This window comes from Schistocerca americana, chromosome 1 (assembly GCF_021461395.2).
Source record: "Schistocerca americana isolate TAMUIC-IGC-003095 chromosome 1, iqSchAmer2.1, whole genome shotgun sequence".
NCBI classification, from domain to species: domain Eukaryota; kingdom Metazoa; phylum Arthropoda; class Insecta; order Orthoptera; family Acrididae; genus Schistocerca; species Schistocerca americana.
Genome location: NC_060119.1, coordinates 756,480,160 through 756,501,519, shown reverse-complemented (window position 1 = coordinate 756,501,519; position 21,360 = coordinate 756,480,160). Strand labels below are relative to the sequence as shown.

Below are 21,360 nucleotides of genomic sequence, written 5' to 3'. Positions count from 1 at the left end.
GCGACCGCGCTTTGTCATCCGTAAAAATAAAATCAGAACCGAATATAGCCCCGAAACGACGCAGATGTGAGAAGGAACAGTGTCACAATACGTTGACTGGTGAGTGTATCATGTTCGAAGATTTGGAGCTCAGAATGCCCATGCAGCATTATGTCTCGCCACTCCATAACGTCTGGACCACCAAAACGATCACGTTCGACAACGCTGGACGTAGCCTCATACAGCGAGAGGTCGTAACACGCAATGCTCTCGGGTACATTGGCGAATGTGATCGTTTGCTCTTCCAGCTGTTACAGTGTGGAAAGGTATAATCTTGCATTAGCATACTGGCTTCCAAACGTTTGAAAGTGATACACTCAACCTATAATGTCATTGTGACACTGTGCATCTTTCCAGAGGTGCATTCAGTCCTGATTTCATTTTATAGATGACAATGCGCGACCGCGTCGAATAGCGCAGATGGACGAGCTCTTGGAACGAGAGGATATTCGGCAAATATATTGACATGCCCGTTAGTAGTAGGGCAAAGTTCGTTTCAGCGTATTTTGTTAGTGCTGGTTGCCTACATCAGGGGCAGGTAGGCACTCTGGGGAAACCTATTGTTTTCCTTTGACTGACAGGTCATTAACCTATTGTTCTGCTAAAAGGATCCTTCGTTTTCATTGACAGGTCCTTAACCTATTGTTCCCCCATTCTCCTCCCTCTCCCCCATCCCCTCAGGAAACCTCCAACCCACCCACCCCCTTCCCCCTCGCTGCTACAGGTACACTTTCAGGTCTGAGTTATTGGAATGACTATTTAACTAAATTGATCAATTAAGTAACCCCTCCCCTCTAGTAACTCTGCCTGCCCCTCACCCGCACCTCCCCTACCCATACCTGGAAATTGGCTGCTCTGTGGTGGAGAGGAAGGATCTCATGACAGGAAATTCAAGGGCATATTGTTTATTTACAAAAATGCAGTTTGCGGGGGTTGGATTTCTGTCGCTCATCATTCTCTGCTGTTTGGTGAGATGAAGGTCTTGTAAGAAGTAATTACATATATCACTTTTCTTTTTTTATTCCGATCCCACAAGGAATACCATCATGAAACACCTATCACATGTAATTACACAGTGAAGCATGCACCGCCCATTGTCCTCTGTCCACTGGATCACACAGAACGCCACCGCACGCACTGCCAGGAGTCGGGATGCACTGGCGGCCCCTGTGAATTGAAGATGCATCCATCAGCTGCCCAGCCACGTGCATGTGTCAGTTTGGGTCCTGCAAGCACGAGGCGGCGGCATCCTTTTCATACTTGATGCCTGAGAAATTCCTTTTGAAGTATGTGTCTACCTAGACACCGTTGCTGGTGTGATGAAACATGTCCTTTGTACCTGCAGTCCAGTGAGATGTTCGCACACCATATCACCCTCAGCAAACTGTTCCAATGTGCACACATACCAATGCCATGAGCCACCACCAGATAGAGAAATAAGGGGATGTGAGCTATTGCTCTCAGGCAACTGCCGACAGCAGCCAGCAGGTGAAAGTAACATCTGTATTCGAGTATACAGTTAGAGTTCCTCAAGTGTTATACTGACATCACATGTCTATGTAAATAAGAGCCAAATCAACATCTGGGCTGCGCACATATGTTTACCGTTGCTGGCACGATACCTCTCTACCTGTGGATACTGATATCACAGGAATCTTTTCCAATGCTTCCCAGAATAGCACACGGTGCATAGTTCCTAGTGATCCTATCGGGACATGTGAGCTGCATCTAGACATACATGGCAAAAAAGTAGAATATGTGTTGGGACATCGTGGAATATTCCCGCTTCAGCCTTATAGTTTCATGAAGTTTCTATAGCAGACGGCGCTATACATTGTCTTCAGAATGGCGTCAGTAATGGAGGTGTATTCAAGCTAGAGAGCTGTCATTGACTTTATTTTGGCGGAAAACCAGAGCATTGTATAAGAGCCAAGTCGACTTCTCAGAAATTGTAAAGTGTCACAGAAATAGTTAACGATTGCTTTTGTAGGACCTTTCGTAATGTTTCAGCTTGTCTGCATGGAAATTCTTGTCCTAACAGGACCTGTTTACGAAAGTAGCTCAGAATAACACCAAATGCATCCTTCCTGATGGTCCTAACGGGACATCACGTGTTCCCTTCCCAGAAATCGTGACGTCCTGCTTTCAACTTACGTCTCAGAAACGGTAAACGTTCTCACAGCTAAAAACCCTCATCATGTCTGTGCAAGTTCGCGAAGACACCGTTAATCATAAAAGTATTCTTGTTCCTTGGAAAGAGAGCACTGTCTAAGCAAAGACAGGAAAATCGGAACAGTTACACAAACGGAATTCGAAGCACTGTCTTACAGAAGAGAAAAATGAGTAGAATTTTTGGTGTCTACAGCTACTGGTCTGGAGATGTCCTAATGTCGCAATAGCAGATGAGTGACAGCATCCCTGCCAGAGATGGATGGTCTGCTTCAGCTTATCTTTGAACACTTGCTTTCCCAGAACTTTCCATAGATACCTTGCCTCCATCTTATTTGAATCCGTTTGTACACGCTCCTATGCCCCAGCACAAAGGACGTTTTGTGAATGAATGGAGCATTCTGATTGGATCTTACTGAATTTACCCTCCAAATTATGAAGCTGCAAGTGTGGAAGCACTGTCCATCTTTTTTTTCTGCAGACGAGATTTTCAGTGGCAAAAAACTATTTTGTACAGATCGCCATATTGCAATGACAATTAAACCCTGCAAAGTGGCCTACAGATCATCAAATACGGAAAGACTGTTACTCAATTACAATGCTCTGCCACTAAGGATGGAAGGTTGAATATTAGAGCATGAAACAGATCTCCAACCCGACAATATATTACAATGTACTGAGTCGATGTAGTAAACATACAATTCATATCCTGTGCCATACAAAATCGCCTCTCTTGCATCATGCATATAGCTATCGACCGCCAGACACTCGTACATATATTGCGAAGACAGACTGGATAAGCACATGCACCATAGGTATACTCCTCGCTGCACTAGATATTTGCCATGAGGTCGGGTGGTGATCCACTCCTGACATGCGATCAGAGCGCCCCCAGTGGACCAAAGTCACTCTCAGAACTGTAGCACAAAGTTGGGGTCGGCTCCCCTCGGCACAAAGACATTACTGTCCCTGGCCTGACCTGCTTCCTTGCTTGCTTTTCACACCCATCTCCAGACTTCAGGATTACAAGAGCATATGTAATTTCACATGGTCTGCCAGAATATCATGCCATCTTTGCGGGACACTCATATATATACCGCGAAGACTGTTGTACAAAGGCTGGGTCGGTTCCCCTCAGCACAAAGGCGTCACCGTTTCTGGTCCCAACCTGCTTGCTTGCTTGCTTTCTACACCAATCTGGGATTACAAGGACACATGTATTTTCACATGGTTTGCCAGAATATTTACCATTTACGAGATAATTATCGATGTAATGCACATAGCAATCTCGCTTGCATAACAGTATCGCTTGCGCAACATAATTCCAAAGATATAGACTGGAAATTATTTCTCTAGAAACCCGAAACTTTAGCAAGGTGGAGTGTGCTGTAAACCACTGAGTAATTAGAAACTTATCCCGCCTGTGAAGACCTTTACGTGAAAACTCGAAAAAAAAGAGTAGAGGAAACTGATATTTCCACTTACGAATACAGATGTCAGTGATGTAAAAGTTTCCAAATCATCCCTATAATTTAAAAAAGCCAGCTAAGGTGTTTCTCATGTCTAGAGAACCAGCAAACGTGTCTTCTACCTGTTTTTCAGCTGCTAGATGAGCACACCACAGTCGATGTTCTCCCAACTAAATAAAGACGGGAAGTGTGAAGAAGCAGTCAATCGGACAATTTACATGGGATGGAATAATGGTCCAGCGCAAACACACATGTCCATATTGGATCTTCTCAAATTTCCATGCGAACACGACAGCTATCCAACACATACTAAGTGTTAGTTCGCTATTTGGCCATCTAGAGGACGACATGATTAATTCAGCTACATTCCTGCATCCCAACAGGCCTCTCCATTTGGACAGTTCCTACCGTTAGCCGGTAACGTGAATCATTCCCGCCACAGACCACTGCTGCCGCACCAAGCACCCCTAGACACAATTATCCTAGGAAACGAGTCACAAACACATCTGATCGCTATACTTACAATTAAATGTTACGATCATGGTCTCAATCGGATAACATTCGACAATGAGCGAAGTATCAGAAATACACCCTGCTGACAGCTGTGGCCCTGGAAATAGAAATATCTGTACCATTCTTATGACTTGACAAATTTTTCCCTTTGCTTTCACAGTATTCCACGTCAAATCCATACCTTCCTTATGACCGGACATAGTCATTTCCTTTGCACATGTCGGAACACACACACATACTTTATAAGCCTGATGCACATGGTGAACCTATCACACACCCCCTACTACTAATACATCGCCAATAAATGTTTGCTGGCTGTATGAAATAATACTGAGAGAAAATCAGCAATGGGTGGAAAGGTCTCATCAGTTTTCTTTTTGTGAGTGGTACCACCGTGTCTTAGAAAGAGAGATGTAATCGTCTTACAAACCGCCAGATATTAAAAACATGACCATATTACTGCCACAAGCAGTCTTGGTTCTACAGGTGCAGACAAGTGTCCATGTTAAAAGCTACACCGGCTTTATAAATCGAGGTATGGCATTACTTATGAATGAAGTGGTTTTTCCAGACAAATACCATGACACTGAATACAGACGGTGATCACTGGAGTACATATTATCAGGTCAACAGTGCGGTTACACGTCGCCTGTGGTACAACCTCGTAATAAAATTACTGAATTTAGAAAGTGATTCGGCTAAGGAACGTGGTATGACACCAGTATTTGCAACATCCTCATGCCACCACTAGATATTTCTCCAGTATTTGTAACGCATTCTGTCTCGATGCCATGTCAGTGGTTCTATGATATATCCACAGGGTTATAGGCGAAGGTTGATTGAGAAGGATCACAAACAGTAGATGATGTGCTGATTGAGGTCGTAAGAAATGTACACAGGCTTTTCAGATCTGTAGTGTTGCGATGTCCGCTAGAAATGCTGTCTAGGATTTGGAATCAAGCCTTTCCATTCAACCACATACCTGCATTGGATGCTATGGAGAAGTCCTTTAATGATTACAGCCACTAATGAATAATATTTCTGGCACCATCTTATCTCGTAACAAGTCACCTTTCTCGAACCTACCCGCTTTAGTAAAATTCCAATATCGTTTTAAGTAGTCCGTTAGCCTCTTGCAACTATGCACATGTGATCCTTCCAGTTTAAGTCGGAACTGAGCAGTTGTCAGAGACAGCTATATCCTCCACCTTCTGCAACCCGTGTAGAAACAGAGTGACCTGAGTTAGTGCGACAGGATCATATTTTGACCATTCAGTGGAAATGGGAACAAGTTGTCATAGCTTCACCAACAGTGTACGATGTGTAAGGTCAGCGCCTTATGAAGCCTGCTCCTGCAACATGAGGTAGCAGAAAAGACAATGCAGGAACTGGGAGCAGAATGAGGATTTTGCTACAGCAGTGTGTTGTGTCCCCAAAATACATACAGATACTGCAGTCCGAAGCAGTTTCGTGTCCCTCAGGGCCCATTCACGTCTATCACTCCAACATGCTATCGTCGTTATTCTGTACCATCCAACAGAGAAAAATTACGGACTATGAAAGCTCTAATAACTTCATCCGATAGAGAACTTGATAAGATTTTTACTGCATCTCTCTCCTCCCATATACTGAAAACAAATACCGTCTGCATGCTGGCATCGAGCACATGCGATAATGCTATTAAATATACAGGTATTGATCCATTGCATAGACTAGTTTAAAATTGCATTGCCTGTACTGTAGGAGGATGACCATATCCCACAAACTATACTGTAAGTCACAAGAGACGCTCTGTATGACCCTGTGTCGTTGTTTGAAACATCACTTTTTTCTCTAGTGTAACACGCTTACTACACTGCCATACAGCACATACACGTTCAGTTCTGAAAAACGGAAAGATCTATTGCATTCAGGGTATCACCAAAGAAAAGCATATTCTTTTCAAATAATTACTTTTCAGCTGATAACGTAAGTTCTCAGTGACAGTTTGCAATTGCCGACGGAGTCATTTGCTGCGAGATGCATTCAGTCTACGTTTTTGAGACACGGCTGCACTTACATACTCATACATTTATTAATTTGAGTCACTATGGAGTACCTTTCTTGATTTTGAATCAGTACAGTATCAGGGACTTTAATATTCTATTAGATAGCTACGCATTCCAATAGGGAAGACTCTCCACATGATTCCATGTTGCAAAAGATCTGTGGCCCATTCTGTTGCACACTTGTGAATAACACTCATTTACGATTCAGATTACTATTATCCGATTATTATTATTATTTTGGGGCTGGATTTCAGGGTTAATTCATAAGTTTCGGATCTGCACATTGTAATGGTACTTGAATTACGTAACCATTATGGTACCTCACCTGAACCTCTCGATACCAGTAATATTCTACTGTATTTCTGTTGACTACTTAACATATTTCTGAGACAACATTCAGATTTGATTTCACTTTTGATACATCGATATGTTTATATTGCAATGATATTATTCTTATGTGTATTCTTTCTTTTGTCACTATGATCTTTGACGTACTTGTAACTCTGATTTTTGGGCGCGTAAGCGATTAGTTAGTTAGTTGGTTGTTAACTTGTTAGAGAGTCGGACCTTGAGAAAGTCAAGTCGTGGACGTCATGTTGGAAACACGAATATTGTCGTCAGCTTATAAAATGTGAACTTTAACAGTGACTGTTAAGAAGATGTTTTCAAGTATGTTTTGTATTGTGAAGTGATGTTTAGCGTGTCGCGTGATATTGCAATAAAAGCAATTAAAATGAAGTGTAACTTAATTTCGGAGTGCTGATTATTTCTTTACATCACCATTGTCCAGCAAAAGTGTAATCTCCAAGAATGGTTTGTGAAGCGCATCTACAAAACTTCTGAATATAGCAGAATAAAACCTAGGCCTCTTTGCATCCGAGCTTGGAATCATCACCACCTAGATTTTCAACGATAGAGCCATGATTTTACAACGAGACCAGCGTGGGAAACACAAAAAGATGAGTGCCTAGTTTATCCATTAGTTCATGAAATGACTTTATTAACTGTGCTCTAATGACACCTGCCACATAATATGACTGTTGTTGCCCGAAAATGCAGTATTTAGCAGCGTGAGCAACACCACAATCGTTGTTAAAATTTTGACCTTTGTTGTGGTAGGGTTGTTAGAACATGCATGTACAGAAAACGAACTAAACTGTAGTTACAGTACTATTGGTACACAGAGAGGATCAAAGAAACACAAGGGTTGAATAAAAATAAGGAAACACCGCGAGAAATGCATTCTGAACATAAGCGCAGACGCTCGTCAAACCTGGCATCTACTTCACCCTCCCCCCTTCCCAGGTGAACCATGGACCTTGCCTTCTGTGGGGCGTCTTGTGTGCCTCAGCAATAGAGGTAACCGTACTGTAGGTGCAACAACAGAGAGGTGTCTGCTTAGAGACCAAACAAACGTGCGGTTTCTGAAGGGGGAAAGCAGCCTTTTCAGTGCATGCCGAGGCAATAGTCTATAGAACTACAGCTGTAATATTTCCCGAGGGCATGCAGCTCCTCTGTATGGTTAAATGGCGATGGCACCCTCTTGGATAAAATATTCCGGAGGTAAAATGTTCCTCTATTCGGATCTTAGTGCGGAAACTACACAGGATGATGTCGTCATCAGGAGGAACAAAACTGGCGTTCTATGGATCGGAGTGAGGTATATTAGATACGCTAATGGGGCAGGTAGGTAAGAAAATTTAAAAACGTAAATGAATAGGTTAGAGTTGGATATAGTGGGAAATAATGAAGTTCGGTGGCATGAGGAACAGGACTTATGATCAGGTGAATACAGGGCTATAAATACAAAGTCAAATTAGGGATAATGCTGGAGTGGGTTTAATAATGATAAAGAAAATAGGAATGTGGGTAAGCTACTATGAACAGCGTAGTGAACGTATCAACGCAGCCAAGATAGACATGAATCCCATGCCTTCACACTGGTACAAGTTTATATGCCAACTAGCTCCGCAGATGATGAAGAGACTGAAGAAATGCATGAGGAGACTGAAGAAATGCATGAGGAGACAAAAAAAATTATTAACATGGGAAAAGGAGAAGAAAATTTAATTGTAATGGGGCTCTGGAATTCTATAATAGGAAAAGGAAGAGAAGGAAAAGTAGTCGATGAATATGGACTGGGAGATAGGAACGAAATAAGAAGCCGCCTGGTAGCATTTTGCACAAAGCATAATTTAATCATCACTAACACTTGGTTTAAGAATCGTGTAATAAAGTTGGTACGTCGTATAAGTGGCAGAGACCTAGAGTCACAGGAAGGTTTCAGATGCATTGTATAATGATAAGACAGAGTTTTCGGAACCAGATCTTAAATTGCAAGTCATTTCCAGGGGTAGATGTGGACTCTGACCGCAATTTATTGGTTATGAAATATAGATTAAAACTGAAGAAATTGGAAAAAGTTAAGAAATTAACAAGATGGGATCTGGATAAGTTGAAAGAACCAGAGGCTGTTGAGAGCTTCAGAGGGAGCATTATACAACGGTTGACTAGAAAAGGGAAAAGGAATGCAGTAGAAGACGAATGGGTAGGTTTAAGAGATGAAATAATGAAGGTAGCAGAGGGTCAAATAGGTAAAGAAACAAGGCCTAGTAGAAATCCTTGGATAACACAAGAGATATTAAATTTTAATTGGTGAAAGGAAAAAAATATAAAAATGCCGAAAATGCAGCAGGCGATAGGGAATAAAAACATTTAAAAATCGAGACAGACAGGAAGCGCAAAATGGCTACGCAGGAATGAGTAGAGGATAACTGTAAGGATTTAAAAGCATATTCCACTTGGGAACGAAAAATACCGTATACAGGAAAATTAAACAGACCTTTGGAGAAAAGTGAAGCAGCTGTATGATTATCAGGAGCACAGATGGAAAACCAGTCCTAAGAAATGAGGGAAACTGAAAGATAGAAGGATTACATAGAGAGTCTATACAAAGAAATGAAGGCAATGTTATAGAAAGTGAAGAGGACGTACGTGAAAATTATATGGGAGATATGATACTGCGAGAAGAATTTGACAGAGCTCTGAAAGATCCAAGTTGAAACAAGTCTCCTGGAGTAGACGATATTCCGTCAGAACTACTGATAACCTTGGGAGAACCAGCCATGACAAAACTCTTCCATCTGGTGTGCAAAAGTTATGACACTGCGAAATACACTCAGACTTCAAGAAGAATGTAATAATTGTAATTCCTATGAAATTAGTTGCTGCCATTTGTGAAAATTACTGAACTATCAGTTTTACAAGTCATGGTTGCGAAGTACTAACAGAAATTCCTTACAGAAGAATGAAAAAGAACTGGTAGAAGTCGACATCGGGGAAGATCAGTTTGGATTCCGGAGAAACGTAGGAAAGCGCGAGGCAATACTGACCCTACGACTTATCTTAGAACTATATTACGGAAAGTCAAACCCATGTTTATAGCATTTGTAGACTTAGAGAAAGCTTTTGACTGTGTTGAGTGGAATATTCTGTTTGAAATTCTGAAGGTAGCAGGGGTAAAATACAGGGAGCAAAGGCTATTTACGATCTGTACAGAAACCAAATGGCAGTTACTCGTATAAGAGCCGAGGGGCACGAAAGGGAAGCAGCGGTTGAGAATGGAGTAAGACAAGGTTGTAGCCTATGTCCAATGTCATTCGGTACAGTAGCTGAATGGAATGAACAGTGTCTCGAAAGGAGGATATAAGATGAAAATCAACAAAAGCGTCGAACTGAGCTAATACTCCGGCTTTGGTGGTCTTGCAAGATCTCCGAAATTATTCCTCCTTTCAGGAAGGAAACTTGACTTTCAGAAGACAGATGCATCAGCATTACAGTGATCGCTCAAAAGAGTCCAACAGTTCAACAATGAAAATGAACCTAGCATGCAACTTGAAATGTTCACATCCACAATTTTTCCAACGGTGGAAGTCATGTTAGACGAAAGATTAGTGTTTTATCCATCTTCAGCAACAGTAGCTGTATCTATGGAAATAAACAGCAACCAGTTGCTGATTTGCTGATTATTTTAGTTTAGACGAAAGAGTACATTGAGACATCTCTGCATTACTCTTCCGTAGACACTTACACAAATAACAATTCCAAGGAATAGGAAACTAAAAATGGTACCCACAAGGAAAAACAAAGTTAGAGGAGTAGAAGGATTTCATAATTCCTGATTTAAAATGTCAAATAATTTTTTGAAACCATAATACACTGCTTTGGGCAATACAGCAGCTTCACTTCGCTGTCAGTCATTAACTTTAGTGGGATATCATCAAAAGTTGATGTAAAGGAGGTGGCAAGGACGTGTATCCTTTGTTTGTTCACTTCACACTTTCTGGTACTGTTCGACAGTGATCACAAAGACAAGCATCTATCAAGTAGACAGTGAAAAGCTGTGGATAGATATCTTAACATGAGAACGTTAACAGAGTGGAAACAATTACAATTTTCATTGCCTCTATCTAAACAAATTTCTCACCAGGAGTTACAGTAGAAAGAACGTTGCGTATAGCCATACACATTTTACATATTTTTAGCGTTTAATTCCAGATTAGTGAGTAGGAATGTTATATTAAGAGCTTGGAACTTAATACGTCTAGGCAGTCTACGTCATTCCATTTTGAGAAAATATGAATATGTAACCTCAGGTATGTACAGTTAAGAGACTTGCGAGTGTAGATGCTAAATATCTGATGGGTACGACAGTAGCTTCGCACTTGCCACGTCATCAACAGGGAAGCTGCTTCTGGACGTGGGTCTGTCTAGCAACGCCGCTTGTATTTCCCGGTCAGCACCCGCCTCAGATAACAGGCTTCAGTCATTAGTTGAGAAGAACCAAACGTGCCAAAAAATCCACTTGTACTTAGATAGTAGTAACATTTCAAAGGGCACCTAAGTATTTATTACTAGTCGCTCAAGAAAAATTGAACTTCTTCAATATCTCTTACAACAATAGAACACATGCAGCTTACCTGAAAGTAACGGTGGATATTTAAAGCTGCTTTAGTGAGGTGGTATCTTTCGGTGCTTGGGAACAAAATCCGTCAACAAGAGTGTGGGCGCTAAAAAGCCCTGCGGACGTTGTAGCAGCTCGACCACGGAGAACTGGTTGTCAGGGGCACGCGCCGGCCCAGTATGACCCAGATAAGCCTCTGTGCTCCAGACAGACGCGAAACGCGTGTAGGTCAGTCACGTGTAAACACACACAAGTCTGCTCTACAGCTGGCGGTTCTTCTCAACTTTCAGGAAACGGCACCTGGAATGAAAATCCCGACTTCCTAAGCCGTTTCCGTTGTCACATAATTCCTCGCCACGATATCCGCCAGGGGAAATAAATAACTCTTACTTGAACGCTTGTAGTGCACTGTTTAGATGGTTCTTGTTTATTTTTCAGAAAGTATTGTTCATTCCCGACGTAAACGGAAAACTAAATTACACACGAGAACAGAAAGACAGCTATCAATAGCATGAAAACATACGAAAGAACATGATACAACTGTGTTGCACAGAATTTAATCTGTCGTATGGCTGCAATTGGTAGCGAGATGGATGCAAACAGGACTTTTGTATCATTCGTCATCCAGTGTAGTACTTAGTTCCGTCAGACGTGAGGTAACCTACTCTAAAAGTGGCCGCAGCGGCTTAATAATGTTGGGGATGGACTATTAAGATGGCCAGGAATGCTCACTGCAATATTCACCTATGAATATATGAACGAGGATAGTAGTGTCACTTAGTATTGTCTTGAAGAACATGGCCATTGTTAGGTAACGTCATCTAAATTTGTTTTCTGCAAACCACTCATGGTGCACCAGCTATATCTACGTCTCTATGACTACTGTGCAACCACCACGGTCGCAGGTTCGAATCCCGCCTCGGGCATGGATGTTTGTGATGTCCTTAGGTTAGTTAGGTTTAACTAGTTCTAAGTTCTAGGGGACTAATGACCTCAGCAGTTGAGTCCCATAGTGCTCAGAGCCATTTGAACCATTTTTGAACTACTGTGCAACCACACTTTAGTGTATGGTAAAGGTTTCATAGAACCACTGTCACACTATTTCTCGACCGTTCAAATCTCGAACAGTACTTGGAAACAATTAACACCTAAATCTTCCTGTGCCAGTTCTTGTTTTCATAATTATACTTCGATGGTTCAAATGGCTCTGAGCACTATGGGACTCAACTGCTGAGGTCATTAGTCCTACTGCGACCGTAGCGGTCTCGCGGTTCCAGACTGCAGCGCCAGAACCGCGCGGCCACTTCGGCCGGCTACTTCGATGGCCATCTATCCCTACGTGTGGAGGAGAAAGTTGGTGATTGAAATTTCGTGAAAAGATATCGTCATAACGAAAAACGCCTTTGTTCTAATGAATGGTTTCCACCTAACTAACTTATCATATCCGTGATACACTTTCCCCTATTTCGCAATAATACAGAATGGGCTGCCCCTCCACTTTATCTCCCCGTCAGTCCTGTCTGGTAAAGATCCCACACCGCGCAGCAATGTTCCAGAAGAGGAAGAACAGGCGTAGAGTAGCCAGTCTCTTTAGCAGGCTATCTAACTTGTCATCCAATTTGTCCACATAACGCTCAGCCATATGTTATCAATGTAGAGCAAGAGACCAATTGTACACTACAAAATTACGACCACGCCTCCACGTTTAACTCAAATGAACTGGTGGTCTCGTTTATAAACTTCCTTGGAAAACCTTCACTCACAGATTAGATCCGTTGTTGGAAACGAGGGGAAGGGCATTATATTTTCCTATCACAATTACGTCAGATTATCTTATCTCGGTTTCATTTGCGCCATGGTGATGCATTCTTCATGTTTCGGAGATAACCATCAGATTGCAGATGTTCAGATATTTCGTGGCGTAGGGGAGATAGAAGGGTGAAGAGTGAAGCATAATTCTGACTGCCCAAACAGTGGACAGATAAAATTTGAACCTTCTACAACCCAGTTACGCGTAACGAAAAAAGGGTCACCACAGGCATTTGAACAAACTTAACAAGAAGTCCTATTTGCCAACCGGGCTCTTGACAACGTCAGGGAGGAAGTTGGATGAAAGCTGCTAAACGAGTTGGTGCATCTTCAAATCCAAACGTTGATAATCAGTACTTACCCTTACGATGCTCTAAACTTGTTCCTCTACGTTTCTGCTAACACGACGTCGCAATACTCAGCCTTTACAGTCACTGGCAACTACACTACTGGCCATTAAAATTGCTACACCAAGAAAAAATGCAGATGATAAACGAGTATTCATTGGACAAATATATTATACTAGAACTGACATGTGATTACATTTTCACGCGATTTGGGTGCATAGATCCTGGTAAATCAGTACCTAGAACAACCACCTCTGGCCGTAATAACGGCCTTCGTACGCCTGGGCATTGAGTCAAACAGAGCTTGGATGGCGCGTACAGGTACAGCTGCCCATGTAGCTTCAACACGATACCACAGTTCATCAAGAGTAGTGACTGGCGTATTGTGACGAGCCAGTTGCTCGGCCACCATAGGCCATACGTTTTCAATTGGTGAGAGATCTGGAGAATGTGCTGACCAGGGCAGCAGTCGAACATTTTCTGTATCCAGAAAGACCCGTACAGGATCTGCAACATGCGGTCATGCATTATCCTGCTAAAATGTGGGTTTTCGCAGGGATCGAATAAAGGATAGAGCCACGGGTCGTAACACATCTGAAATGTAACGTCCACTGTTCAAAGTGCCGTCAGTGCGAACAAGAGGTGACCGAGACGTGTAACCAATGGCACTCCATACCATCACGCCGGGTGATACGCCATTATGGCGATGACGAATACACGCTTCCTATGTGGGTTCACCTCGATGCCGCCAAACAAGGATGCGACCATCATGATGCTGTAAACAGAACCTGGATTCATCCGAAAAAATGACGTTTCGCCATTCGTACACCATCGCAGGCGCTCCTGTCTGTGATGCAGCGTCAAGGGTAACCGCAGCCATGGTCTCCGAGCTGATAGTCCATGCTGCTCCAAACGTCGTCGAACTGTTCGCGCAGATGGTTGTTGTCTTGGAAACGTACCCATCTGTTGACTCAGGGATCTAGACGTGGCTGCACGATCCGTTACAGCCATGCGGATAAGATGCCTGTCATCTCGACTGCTAGTGATACGAGGCCGTTGGGATCCAGCACGGCGTTCCGTATTACCCTCCTGAACCCACCGATTCCATATTCTGCTAACAACCATTTGATCTCGACCAACGCGAGCAGCAATGTCGCGACACGATGAACCGCAATCGCGATAGGCTACAAACCGACCTTTATCAACGTCGGAAACGTGATGGTACGCATTTCTCCTACTTACACGAGGCATCACAACAGCGTTTCACCAGGCAACGCCGGTCAACTGCTTTTTGTGTATGAGAAATCAGTTGGTAACTTTCCTCATTTCAGCACGTTGTAGGTGTCGCCACCGGCGCCAACCTTGTGAGAATGCCCTGAAAAGCTAATCATTTGCATATCACAGCATCTTCTTCCTGTCGGTTAAACTTCGCGTCTGTAGCAGGTCATCTTCGTGGTGTAGCAATTTTAATGGCCAGTAGTGTAAATTTAGTGCAATATTAGACTTCGCTTTTGATGTGTTGCAACCAATAGCTTATGTTGTAGTAATATTAAACTCTTGTCCTCATTTCAGATAAACCTATACAATAACGGCTACAATTCCCTTTCCTCTAACTATAGTCCTGTCACGATCGATGGTGGCTTGCCCAGGTCGAAACACAAACGGGAATTGTATTGCTGCAGGTGCTAAGCGACAGTTGCGGTAGGGTTTGCGCTTGATGGAAGCTTGTAAATTACGTCTCCCACTTACTTGTGTAGGATTTGTCGCTTACCACCACAATCAGCTATAACAACTTGCAACAAATGGAACAAAAATTCAGTAAATAACTCGCTACGATCACGTTCAGTACTTGCACTGGATAAGACATTCACAGGAGAGCTCTCAGAACGCCAATGAACGCTCGTCGGCTCTCGGAAAATGACGTAGGTGCGCAGAACAAGCCTAAACTCCGTTGCCATCAGTCACGAATCCAAATAAATTCGCGTCCCACCAATGTTCGTTCGATATGAAGTTAGGGGGAACTCATTTTGCTGCACCTACTACTCAGCAGTTGCATGAATAAAAACGTAGTAATTCACCTAGTGTACTTCAAGAACGATCTGCGACGTCATTTCTCACTAAGTGTGAGGAGCGGATTTTCTATAGATACGTATTTCCATTAGTTTCACTGCGATTTGTACCTGGGCTTCGAGGGTGCTTGAATCGCTTACTCGGAACACGCCCCAGAGAAATAGAAGTTCATGGTCGTATACAGGGTGTTTAGAAATGAGTTATTCAAAAGTAACCTTTAATTGTGAAAAGAGTAAATAGCATACAAAAATGTCTGATACAGTACTAAATGCAGAATATCCTCCAAGTTTTATTCCCTCCTAACACTGTTAGTTTCCAATGCCCCCGCGTGGTGTCATGCGTGAATGAGCTATCCCAACAGTGATCATAGAGTTGAATAAAGGTGCAGAGCGTGTGCAGTGTCGTTTATGGTTTAATGAATTCAAATCCGCTACTACGGTTCAGAGACAATTCAGGACTACACAGTATGTGTTGAAAATGATTTTCATGTACCTCAACGCATGCGCGTACGCGCAGTACTAATCTTCTGTCTCACACATTCACATCGGCCAGGTTGCATCCGAACAGTGTCAAAGGCAGCATGAATACGCTGCTCCAGTGTCTCCACATCTGGAATGGCCTCTGCATTCACGATACTTTTGAGATGGCCCCATAACTAGAAATCGCACGAGTTGAGATCCGGTGAACGAGCAGGCCATGCAATTAGGCACCCTCGTCCGATCCATCGACCAGGGAGACACAAATGACGGCGAAGTCGACTGGAGCGCCATCATATAGCAACCACATAACGGTTCCAATCATCAATGGCACTTCTTCCAGCAGGAGAGCCAAAGTCACCGGCAAGAAACGCTGCTAGCTCCGGCCTGTTAGGCTACGTGGAAGGAAGACTAGTCCCAAAATACGGTCGCCATTTATCCCGGTCCACACTTTCCGGCTGCAACGATGCTGATGATTCGCTGTCACCATACCATGGGGGTTTTGCGTACTACCCCATAGATGACTGATATGAAAGTTGAAGAAACCACTCCGTGTGAAGGTGGGCTTATCTGTGAATTGGATGGATGCCACAAATATCGAAATCGTGGTTGCCTGGTGAAGAAACAACTGACAAAACTGCTCCCATTGTGGAAAGTCTGTCGCTAATAAGCCGTGTAGGCGCTGTAAGTGATAAGGGAGTAACAATTGTCGGTCATCTCGTTTACCCTGTACTGGCGGGCCAGCTGCCTGGTACTGACACGGCGGTCACATTCCGCAGTGTTAATCACACTTCCTCCAGGTCCTGTGTCCGAACATTTCGGGTACGTCCTTCATGATTTCCTGCTTCCTGAAACGACTCTGTCTCAGACAAACGGCGAAACGCTGTTGCAAACACTGAATGCTGTGGTTGTCGTCGGCGAGGATGATCTGCTGATACAACCTTGCTGCCCGCCGCCCATTGCCGTTTGCCTTTCCATAAGTAAACGCCATGTCAGCAAGCTCTCGATTCGATTACGGAATCATTGTGTACAACGCTGACTCATGTCTACTACAAGGTGAGTCAGCAAGAAAAGTGAATCGGACACATTAGCAGTTACAGGGTGTTTCAAAAATGACCGGTATATTTGAAACGGCAATAAAAACTAAACGAGCAGCGATAGAAATACACCGTTTGTTGCAATATGCTTGGGACAACAGTACATTTTCAGGCGGACAAACTTTCGAAATTACAGTAGTTACAATTTTCAACAACAGATGGCGCTGCAAGTGATGTGAAAGATATAGAAGACAACGCAGTCTGTGGGTGCGCCATTCTGTACGTCGTCTTTCTGCTGTAAGCGTGTGCTGTTCACAACGTGCAAGTGTGCTGTAGACAACATGGTTTATTCCTTAGAACAGAGGATTTTTCTGGTGTTGGAATTCCACCGCCTAGAACACAGTGTTGTTGCAACAAGACGAAGTTTTCAACGGAGGTTTAATGTAACCAAAGGACCGAAAAGCGATACAATAAAGGATCTGTTTGAAAAATTTCAACGAACTGGGAACGTGACGGATGAACGTGCTGGAAAGGTAGGGCGACCGCGTACGGCAACCACAGAGGGCAACGCGCAGCTAGTGCAGCAGGTGATCCAACAGCGGCCTCGGGTTTCCGTTCGCCGTGTTGCAGCTGCGGTCCAAATGACGCCAACGTCCACGTATCGTCTCATGCGCCAGAGTTTACACCTCTATCCATACAAAATTCAAACGCGGCAACCCCTCAGCGCCGCTACCATTGCTGCACGAGAGACATTCACTAACGATATAGTGCACAGGATTGGTGACGGCGATATGCATGTGGGCAGCATTTGGTTTACTGACGAAGCTTATTTTTACCTGGACGGCTTCATCAATAAACAGAACTGGCGCGTATGGGGAACCAAAAAGCGCCATGTTGCAGTCCCATCGTCCCTGCATCCTCAAAAAGTACTGGTCTGGGCCGCCATTTCTTCCAAAGGAATCATTGGCCCATTTTTCAGATCCGGAACGATTACTGCATCACGCTATCTGGACATTCTTCGTGAATTTGTGGCGGTACAAACTGCCTTAGACGACACTGCGAACACCTCGTGGTTTATGCAAGATGACACCGAGCGAGGTGGCGCAGTTGTTAGCACACTGGACTCGCATTCGGGAGGACGACGGTTCAATCCCGCGTCCGGCCATCCTGATTTAGGTTTTCCGTGATTTCCCTAGATCACTCCAGGCAAATGCCGGGATGGTTCCTTTCAAAGGGCACGGCCGACTTCCTTCCCCATCCTTCCTTAATCCGAGCTTGTGCTCCGTCTCTAATGACCTCGTTGTCGACGGGACGTTAAACACCAATATCCTCCTCCTCCTATGCAAGATGGTGCCCGGCCACATCGCACGGCCGACGTCTTTAATTTCCTGAATGAATATTTCGATGATCGTGTGATTGCTTTGGGCTATCCGAAACATACAGGAGGCGGCGTGGATTGGCCTCCCTATTCGCCAGACATGGACCCCTGTGACTTCTTTCTGTGGGGACACTTGAAAGACCAGGTGTACCGCCAGAATCCAGAAACAATTGAACAGCTGAAGCAGTACATCTCATCTGCATGTGAAGCCATTCCGCCAGACACGTTGTCAAAGGTTTCGGGTAATTTCATTCAGAGACTACGCCATATTATTGCTACGCATGGTGGATATGTGGAAAATATCGTACTATAGAGTTTCCCAGACCGCAGCGCCATCTGTTGTTGAAAATTGTAACTACTGTAATTTAGAAAGTTTGTCTGCCTGAAAATGTACTGTTGTCCCAAGCATATTGCAACAAACGGTGTATTTCTATCGCTGCTCGTTTAGTTTTTATTGCCGTTTCAAATATACCGGTCATTTTTGAAACACCCTGCACTATGGCAGGAGAGGGCGCTAGGGCATGTCGTATGAGGAACAGTATCACCCTCTAGGTCAAGGAGGAAAGCATGCAAACTGTAACTGTGGCTGCATGCTACAGCGCGCAATCTCTGTAACAAAGTATGACTGAATAAATGGTCTCTAGCGTGGAGACCATGCGTTTCCGAACGTAAGTTCGTTTGACCTTTTTTGTTCCGCATCCTCCCAGCGATCAATTCCTAGAGTTTGTACACGGTGGAAAAAATCACCCTATAGAGAAAAAGATCGGTCCTGTCATACTGCCATGGGACACTCCTGCTGATACCCTTACCTCTGATGAACACTCGCTGTCGAGGACAACGTACTGTATTCTGTTACTTAAGTATTCTTCAAGCCACTCCTATATCTGGAAACTTAATCCGCGTGCTCGGACATTAGTTAACAGTCTGCCGTGCGTAAGTGAGGCGAACATTTTCCGAAAATCTACGAATATGGGATCTTCCTGTTGGTCTTCGTTCGTGGTTTGCAATATATCGTGCGAGAAAAGGAAAAGCTGAGTTTGGCATGAGCGATGCTTTCCAAATCCATTCTGATATGTGAACAGAAGCTTTTCTATTAGAAGGAAATTGTTATATTTGAACTTAGAATATGTTGAGGTATTATTCAGTAAACCAGTGTTACGGATATCGGTATGTAGTTTTGAGGGTCCGTTCTTTTACGATTCTTATGTACAAGATCCACCTTTTTCCAGTCGCTTGGAACTTTGCGCTAACATTAGTTTCGTGATAAATGCAGACTAAGGGGCCAGTGCCGAAGAGTACTCTCTGTGAAACCTAACTGAGATTCCAACATGATCTGGCGACTTTTTTCGACTTTTTCAGTTACTTCTTAACACCATGGATACCTGTTTGTGTTCTCCGTATTGGGATTTGGTATTTGGTGAAACGTTGCTTATAACCCGGATTTGTTGATCGAGCACTGCGTCAGTTTATATGTCAAACATATTTGCTTTTTTTTAGTAAAATTTGCTATTGTTTTCCAGTACCAACAAGAGTTCTTTGGAAATTCCGCTGTCGTTGCATCCTCCGTATAAAACAGGATACCTCTCATAGTCGTATTAACACACTGGAAACTTCAGACAAACATCCGCTTCGTACGAGATGTTATGCGAGAGACTTGAGAGGAGCGTCCAACACAAACGATTTCAAACATAATAGGAAAGAAAATGTTAACAAAAAATAGACGCGAAACTGCGTGTTCGTCACCAACCGTTGGATCCAGTTGGGAAGGTTGCCCGCTTAATTAGTCATTTCTTACTGAGTCTTTCTTGCGGAACACAAGGCTCGGAGTACTTTTAGCCGGCAGCAAGTTAGGGATGCGGTCGCCGGCAGTTTTGGGATTGCACTACAAAATTCTGACTCGATGGCTGTCGCGTTAAACACCACTTACCGCTGCAGATTTCAGAGGGTTATTAAGAGTAAACAAACTTGTGTCAAAAATCGAGCGCTTGTTCCATCTACATCCATGAAATTCATACAGAAAAAAGTAGAATTGTTATTGTAGCTGTAAAATTGTCGCCAGTATGGAACGTATTTCACTTTAAATTGGCTTCTGTTCGAATGTCAGCTATAGGACAGATAGTAGACATGACGAAGGTAAACGTTACCTTACGAAGATACACGTTCACGTTCCTTTGAAATGATTTCTCTCCTGAAGCGGACTACAAGAATGGAATTACGTCCCAGTATATGATTCCAAAAAAATCCTGTGACTAATGCGCTGCGTACGTTTATCTGTAAGTGCTGTGCAGTATTTGAATGTTGTTATATAGCTAGCGCGGAAAGAGCTCATTCAAAGATACCGTGAATTCTGTACACACGCTTCACAGGCATTTTAATAATTTGCATTCGATATCTGGAATGAATTTGGCTCAAGTTTGGAGAGAGAAAGGGAATTTAGCTTGCTTGCGACGTGTCACAAACTGTATGTCGCTATTTTTTTTTTTTCCTAGGGAAGGAAGGGATAGCCGCCACTATTTCTAGGTTTTGTGGTGCATCTGACGTACTGACGGATCTCTGTGTTACTAAATTGCCACTAAACCACCGATTCTTTAAAGAATCGCACTCCCCGGTATAAAATAGCTTCAAACATGTGATTACTTTACAAACGGTTTAATGTGTTAAATTTTTGCCTTTAAGCATGTAAGTGAGAAGAAATTTAAGAAAGGTTTGAAGTTACGCTTTAAGTCTATTGGAAACTGATAAGTTCTCTTATTACGAAAAACTGCATAAATTTAGGGCAATTTATGCTCCATTTTAAGCAAGAGCTAGTTTCCCCATGTTTATGAAGTCTTATCCTCTGAGCTATGCGCCATACAATGGTACAATTTTGCAGGTACATTCAGTGATATATGTAGACACTGTCTGCAAAGTGTGTAGAGAATAGAGTTGGTAGTAAAGAAGTAATAAATTAAAAAATCATGTCGCATGCTGAAGTTCGAGTTCTTGAAGAGCGATAATGTAGTAAGTGATAAACTTTATTCTTTTCATCATTTGTTGGGGCGT

The 21,360-nt window shown here is 43.2% G+C and overlaps 1 protein-coding gene across 2 annotated transcripts in view; it reads right to left on the bottom strand.

The window, feature by feature from the left end:
• The window catches only part of LOC124611594, a 293,459-nt gene that overhangs the window by 219,623 nt on the left and 52,476 nt on the right, over window positions 1-21,360 (bottom strand). Inside the window, exon 1 of one of the 2 annotated variants that reach the window (XM_047140258.1) lies at window positions 11,218-11,352. The exons of the other annotated variant lie outside the window; for it this stretch is intronic. The gene's annotated coding sequence lies outside the window, so the exon portion shown is untranslated. Of the gene's footprint in view, window positions 1-11,217; window positions 11,353-21,360 lie in introns of those variants that run through there. 2 annotated transcript variants of the gene reach the window in all.